This window comes from Miscanthus floridulus, chromosome 4, assembly GCF_019320115.1.
Source record: "Miscanthus floridulus cultivar M001 chromosome 4, ASM1932011v1, whole genome shotgun sequence".
Taxonomy (NCBI): Eukaryota; Viridiplantae; Streptophyta; class Magnoliopsida; order Poales; family Poaceae; genus Miscanthus; species Miscanthus floridulus.
In genome coordinates, this window is record NC_089583.1 from 69,013,244 (window position 1) to 69,021,083 (window position 7,840).

Below are 7,840 nucleotides of genomic sequence, written 5' to 3' on the forward strand. Positions count from 1 at the left end.
GGGCGCTCGTAGGTAACGCCTTCCGCCAAGGTTTCTATTGGCCAACGGCGGTGGCCGACGCCACAAAGCTAGTACGCACCTGCGAGGGATGCCAGTACTATGCTCGACAGACGCACCTCCCGGCCCAAGCCCTCCAAACCATCCCCATCACATGGCCATTCGCTGTGTGGGGACTGGACATGGTTGGGCCTCTGCAGAAGGCACCCGGGGGCTATACCCATCTGCTGGTAGCTATCGACAAATTCTCTAAATGGATCGAGGCTCGTCCGATCGCTCAGATCAAATCCGAGCAAGCGGTGCTATTCTTTACGGATATCATCCACAGGTTCGGGGTTCCTAACACCATCATCACTGACAATGGGACACAATTCACCGGGCGCAAATTCCTAACGTTCTGCGACGACCACCACATCCGGGTGGCCTGGGCGGCCGTAGGGCACCCAAGGACGAATGGCCAAGTAGAGCGTGCCAACGGCATGATCCTACAAGGCCTTAAGCCAAGAATATTCAACCAGTTGAAGAAGTTTGGCAAGAAATGGCTTGCCGAACTCCCGTCAGTCATCTGGAGCCTAAGAAATACCCCGAGCCGAGCCACGGGATTCACACCGTTCTTCCTGGTCTATGGAGCCGAGGCCATCCTCCCCACTGACTTAGAATACGGCTCCCCGAGGCTACAGGCGTACAACGAGCAAAGCAACCGCACTGCCCGCGAAGACGCCCTCGACCAACTGGAGGAAGCCCGCGACGTCGCGCTACTACACTCAGCCAGGTATCAGCAAGCCCTACGACGCTACCAAGCCCGGCGCGTCCAAAGCCGGGACCTGAAGGTGGGCGACCTAGTGCTGAGACTGAGGCAGAGCAACAAGGGCCGCCACAAGCTGACCCCACCCTGGGAGGGGCCGTATATCGTCGCTCAAGTGCTGAAGCCCGGGACCTACAAGTTAGCCAACGAGAAGGGCGAAATCTTCACCAACGCTTGGAACATAGAACAGCTACGTCGTTTCTACCCTTAAATTTCCAAACGTTGTTTACATTGTTTCTCGAAATGAATAAAGAAGCGTTCTTTAAATTGTTATAATCTTTCGAGGAACCCCCTTATAGACAAATCGGCTGTATAGAACCCAAGGACCGAAAGATCGTCTCAAGGGCGAAAAGGCCGGCCGAGTCGTGAGAACGGCCTATGCCTCTGGGCTACGGCAGCTCCCTCACCACCGTTTCGCCCAAAGGACAGCTTAGGTTCCGAGGAAGTTCTTTGCAGAGAGGTTATCTATCGATAGGGGCTCGACGTCACTATAACGCAATAAGGGAGACTCGGCTCTGCCTCTGCAAAGTCGAGCCTCCCTCGGGGGCTAAAAAGGGGGAACCCCCCTAAGTCCCGGACACCATTTCTCAACCGTTTTTCCGAAAATTTCCACACCAAACTCTCTCGCGCTCCGACGGGACCTTCGCAAGAAACCCAAAGACCAAAAGCCTGTCTAGAGGCCAAAGGGCCGGCTGAGTTGTGAGAACGGCCTACGCCTCTGGGCTACGGCAGCTCCCTCACCGCCCTTCGCCGAAGGATGGCTTAGGTTCCGAGGGATTTCTTCGCGATCGGGACAGAGGGCACGAACTTAGAAATAGAATGGAAAACGGTTAAGAAGCACACATACGCAAATACTTTAAGGGCCTCGACGGCCACAAAAAAACGTCACGATTCGGCAACTAACTCGATTCGGTTACATGGCCCCTTTTGGCCCAGGTCAAAGCTCAAGGATCAGCGGCTGGCGCGGGAGGGACCACCTCTTCTTCGAACAGCTTGGCCAACGCGGTGCCAGGTGCCTCGGCCGCCTCCAACAGCCTCACGACCTCTGCATCAGCCTCCTCGTCATCTTCCGGCAACACGTAGCCGTCGCTGACAGCCTCGAGGTTGATGGCGTAGTGCGAGGAGACGACGGCCAGGGCGCGCTTGACACCCGTGTGCAACGCCCCTCGGAGTCTCTCGCGGACGTGGCCGCTCAACGCGATGAGGCGGCTCCCAAGGGAGCTAGCTGATTGGACCTCCTCGACGTCCAGAGCCTCGCAGGCAGACCGGATAGCGCTGCGCAGCGCCTCGTGCTCCCGGACCTCGACATCCAGCGCTGCTTGCGCCGCGACGGAGGCCTCAGCCGCCTGGGAGGCCTCTTTCTCCAGACCTACGTCGCAGCAAGGGGTCAGGAGTCAAGCGCGAACCAGGACAAGAAGAGCAAATGGAACGAGGAACATGGTTCAGCGGAACTTACCCTCGGCCTTGCCCTTCCAGGCTGAGACCTCGACCCGAGAGGCCTCGGCCGCCTTGGTAGCCTCTGCCAGGGCGACTTTTGTCGCCTGATGCTCGCTCTGCTCCGCACCCAGCTGCCCGGCTGTAGCCTTCGCAGAGGCCGTCGCTTCTTGGGCCCGAAGCCTGAAGGAGTCTCGCTCCTCCTCCAGTTCCTTGATCTTGGCCACCAGAGGGGCGGACTGCTCCTTAGCCATGGCCAACTCCGCCTGAATGTCGGCACAACGAAGGCGGAGGTCCTCCACTTCCGCACTCCGCGCCGATAATAGTCCCTGGGCATCGGCAAGCAAGCCCTTCTGGCGCCGGAGCTGGTCCCAGATATCCCTCTCATTTCGCAGGAACACCGATTTCCCAAGGGATCGGGTCTCGAGCTCCTAAGGAGGCAAAACAAAAAACACACGTCAAAACACTGCGAGCGGGCTCGGAGAGAAAACAACGCGGCACGAGAGGGGAAAGTACTCACCCGAGTGACACCAGGCAAGTCCCTTTCCATGACAGTCATCGCTGTCTGCAACGACCGCACGGCCAATCGGCGATACTCCTCGAGGGTATCCCAACGCCCCCCCTCGGCGACGTCCTCAAGGGCGAACACAGGCTCCCCCTCGGGATCAGCCTGGTCCCGCCAGAAAACACGCGGGAAGTTCCACCCACGGGGCTCGGGCCGTAGCGGAACAAGGGCTGAACTCCCCTCGGCAGGATCTGGGACTTGTTGCTCCGCGGTACTGGCCGCCTCGACGTCCGCCGCCTCCTTCCCTCGGGAGGAATCATCAGACGAGATTGTCTGAACCAGGGGCGGCGCCAAAATTTGCCCCGTCTCCACCTCCATCGCCTCGGTCTCGACGGACCCGAGGGCTCTGGCCTCCGCCGTCTCTACCTTGATGGCCTCGGTGTCCACCGCCCTGACATCGGAGGTCTTGGGGGCTCCGGCCTCGCCCTTAGTGGCCTCGGCAATAGCAGACGCCCCAGCCTCCTTCGCGGCCGCCTCGGCCCCCTGTTCCTGGGCGGCCTCCTCCTCCACTCGCTCCGCGGCCGCCTCGGCCCCCTGTTCCTGGGCAGCCGCCTCCTCCAAAACGGCCTCACCCGACCCCGCGCCACGCTGCGCGTCAGCCTGCGCCTCCGCTGCCTGATGGGCGGAGGAGCTAACGTTCACCTTGAGCGCCTTACGGGGCGCCAAGGGAGGGTCTCCCACCAGAAGCGTCTGGCTGCAAGAAAAGACACTCCCAAGGTCAGCATGCAACCAAGGGGCAAACAAGAAGCGGACTCCGCCAGGAAAGACGCTTACCGCGAACGGGGATGCAACCGCTTCGACACCGTCCGCCTCCTCTGCAACGGCGGCGGTGGTGGCAGCAACGCGGCCTCGGTGTCCACCAGCGCCAGCTGGACCCCGTCGGACCCCGGCACCTCCTCGACCCTTCGCGGAGATAATGGGGTCGCCCCCACCGTCACCCGCTCAACCTCCACCGTCGAACCCATCGGGCCGACGGCACGCTCTTCCGACACCCGCGCCTCGGGTGTGCCGGCCTCGGCGCCGGGACGGGCCACCACTGGCCCCGGGACACCTCCTCCTTCTCCTAGGGGCGTCAGGCTCCTTGCCGGCGCCCCGGGAACCATCTCCCTGATGTCGGGGAGGTGCTCCAGGCAGGCCGTCCCCACCTCGCACCCACCGCCGTCGCTCGAAGAATCCGACACCGACGGCGAGGGAGACGGCTCCAAAGGGAGACCGTCGAGCCTCTGGCGCCGGCGACGGGCGTCCAGCTTTTCGCGCGCGAGGATCTTCTTCGTGCGCTTCGCCTCCTGGGCATCTTTCTTCTTCTTCTCCTCCTCGGCACGCGCCCTGTTCACGGATCGCCGCCGGGCGTCCTCAGGAACGGGCGGCGGGGAGCCTCGCACGTCTCTTATCCCCTGTGAGAGCGACGAAGTAAGACAACAGACCAAAAAGGCGAAAAACAAGAAGGACGCGAAAGCCTCGACAACATCCAACTTACCAGCGAGACATACCCCCGCGACGGGCGCATCGGGAACGGCATCAAGTCATCGAGCCTCGGCTTCCCGTCTACCGCCTCCCTCACCCGACGCAGGGTCTCGTCATCGGTAAGGGCGAGGGCGGACATCTTGATACCAGCGACCGGGTCGCTCGGCGTCATCTCGAACAACCGCCGTCGCCGGGCCATTAGCGGCAACACCCTCTGGCGGTGAAAGGCCGCCACGACCACGGCCGCCGAAAGGCCGCAGTCACGCAGCTTCCCCAAGGCCCTCAAGAGCGGTTCCAGCCTAGGCTGGTCGACCTTGATGACGCCGTACCCCCATTTCTCCGGTTGACTCTCTACAACCCGCCCGGTATAAGGGGGAAGTCCTCCGCCGTCGTTGCGGAGGTAGAACCAGCCGTCATACCAACGACGGTTGGACGTCGACAGCTGGGCCGGGATGTAGAGGGACTGCCGGTCTTGGCGCACGTGGAGGGTGCAGCCGCCGGCCCTCTGCGCCTTCCGAGCCCCCCTCGTTCCCCCCGGCTTGGAGGTGAACGTCGCTCGGAACAAATGGAGCCACAACTCCCAGTGGGGAGCGATCCCTAGATACCCCTCGCAGACGGCGACGAAGATGGCCGCCTGCGCGATGGAGTTGGGGCTGAAATTGTGCAGCTCCACGCCATAGTAGTGCGGGAGTGCCCGCATGAAGCTATCCGCCGGCGACCCGAAGCCTCGCTCGTGGAAGACGACGAAGCTCACCACGTAACCGTCGCGCGGCCTCGGCTCCGACTCGTCCCCCGGAGCAATCCACTCCGGCTCGTCGGGGTCGGTGATCGGGCGAAGAAGACCCGCCTCCACGAGCGACTGCAGCTTCTCCTCGGTGACGTCGGACCGCTCCCAGGGATCCGCCGGGAGGATGACGGGACCACCAGCCATTGCGCGGCGGAGGACGCTGCTACAGCGGTAATCTCTCTCCCTCTCTCTCTCGATCTCTCGCCCTCGCACTTCTCTTCCCCGGCGCTCTATGCTCTCAGCGACGGCACGGAGGCAGCAAAGGCGAACGCGGAAAAGGTAAGGAGGGAGAGGGCGAGGCTGTTTGCGTATTTATGCAGGGACGAATCGAAACCACCGGGCGACGAAATCGGGGAAGTTTCCCCCAGGAAATCCGGTGCGGTTATCCAGATCCGGTCTTACCGCCCACTCCCTCCTCATTAATTGCGCGTGCAGTTACGTCCCGTCGACTGACGCCACGTCACGCCCAACCGCAGCAGCTGCAGGCGCCGTCCCACCTCCCCGAAAAAGCTGCCTCAAAAGGCGCGCCTGCCGTTGCTAACCGCAGGGAGAGAGGTAACCCCCACCTGATTCCTTTCAGGCAAAGGGACCAGGCACCGAGCCCGTTACGGTCCAGGGGTTCGAAGGCTGGGCCCTCAGGGGTTTCGACAGCCGCCCCAGGACAACAGAGTCAGGGGCGACTACGGGCGAGCCTATACGAGGCCGAGGCCCAAGCAAGCGAAACGCTTGGGATGCCCTGTGTCGTGTCCGAGACCGGCAGGGAAGTCTCCGAATGGGATCCCACCGTAGGGAGGCACCGAGCCACCGAGGCCCAGCGAACGGCCTCGGCACCCACTAGAGAAACCCTCCGGTACTCTTGGAGCGCGTCTCCGGACCGCTAGCCGACCCCCAGCGAACGGGGTACGGGCCTCCACTCAGACTTACCCGATAACAGCTCACCGGAAATGCCGTCGCTCGCGCCCACCGAGGGTAGCGTGGCATCTTCCACCCCTCCTTCCGAGCGAAAAGGAAGCGCGAGGGTCGAACAAAAAGTCAGGAGAATCCCTGACGGCCCTCTCGCTCCGCGCAGAGGCTAAGGGACTCTTCCTGCGAAATGTTGCCAAGTCCCAGCGACCTGGGCTCGCACACGAGGGGACTCGGCAACACAAACCCTCCTTCCGAGCGAAAAGGAAGCGCGAGGGTCGAACAAAAAGTCAGGAGAATCCCTGACGGCCCTCTTGCTCCGTGTGGAGGCTAAGGGACTCTTCCTGCGACACATTGCCGAATCCCAGCGACTTGGGCTCGCACACGAGGGGGCTCGGCAATACAAACCCTCCTTCCAAGCGAAAAGGAAGCGCGAGGGCCGTTCAAAAAGCCGGAAGAACTCCTGACGGCCCTCTTGCTCCGTGCAGAGGCTAGGGAGCTCCTTCTGCAAAAAGACGCCGAGACCCCGCGACCTAAGCTCGCACCCGAGGGGGGCTCGGCAGTCAGACCCTCACACGCGAGGGGCGAACCAAAAGCCAGGGGACCTCTGACCGCTCTCTCGCTCTGCGCGAGAGACTCGGGGGCCCTCCTGCAACTTTGCCGAGACCCAGCAGCTCAGGCTCGCACACGAGTGGGCTCGGCAAACAGCCCCCCCCGTCCGAGCGAAAAGGACGGGCGGGGGACGGGCAAAAAAGACGGAAGGACCCCTGACCGCCCTCTCGCTCCGTGCGGAGGCTCGGGGGCTCTTCCTGCACCCGAGATAAAGACAAGCAACCCAAGCCCGTTACGGTCCAGGGGTTCGAAGGCTGGGCCCCCAGGGGTTTCGACAGCCGCCCCAGGACAACAGAGTCAGGGGCGACTACGGGCGAGCCTATGCGAGGCCGAGGCCCAAGCAAGCGAGACGCTTGGGATGCCCTGTGTCGTGTCCGAGACCGGCAGGGAAGTCTCCGAATGGGATCCCACCGTAGGGAGGCACCGAGCCACCGAGGCCCAGCGAACGGCCTCGGCACCCACTAGAGAAACCCTCCGGTACTCTTGGAGCGCGTCTCAGGACCGCTAGCCGACCCCCAGCGAACGGGGTACGGGCCTCCACTCGGACTTACCCGATAACAGCTCACCGGAAATGCCGTCGCTCGCGCCCACCGAGGGTAGCGTGGTATCTTCCACCCCTCCTTCCGAGCGAAAAGGAAGCGCGAGGGTCGAACAAAAAGTCAGGAGAATCCCTGACGGCCCTCTTGCTCCGCACAGAGGCTAAGGGACTCTTCCTGCGACACTTTGCCGAGACCCAGCGGCTCAGACTCGCACACGAGGGGTCTCAGCAAAACAAACCCTCCTTCCGAGCGAAAAGGAAGCGCGAGGGTCGAATAAAAAGTCGGGTGAACCCCTGACGGCCCTCTCGCTCCAGGCGGAGGCTAAGGGGCTCTTCCCGCAGCATCGTCGAGGCCCTGCGATCCGAACTCGCACCCACGGGCCCGGCAAACACGATGTAACTCCCCACTCGAAAGAGAGAAAAGCCCCTGGAGAAGTGAAATCACTCCTCCAGGGCCTCGGGGGCTACACCCGGCGGGTGCGCTCGCGCGCACCCACCGAAACCCCGAAAACAAAACAACATCCCGACAGGAACTATGAAGAGCCAATTCTCGTCAGAACCTCAGGGGGAGTGCCTCCACTCCCCCCAAGGCTCGGGGGCTACTGTCGGATACCGTGAGAAGGGGTACCCTAAGCAAAATCCAAAAAACGACTGCTTAGACTTCGTAAAGATCGAAACCAGCTAAACGCTGTTGGCCTCGGCCGATTCTCCGACTCGCCCGAGGCTCCAAGGGCC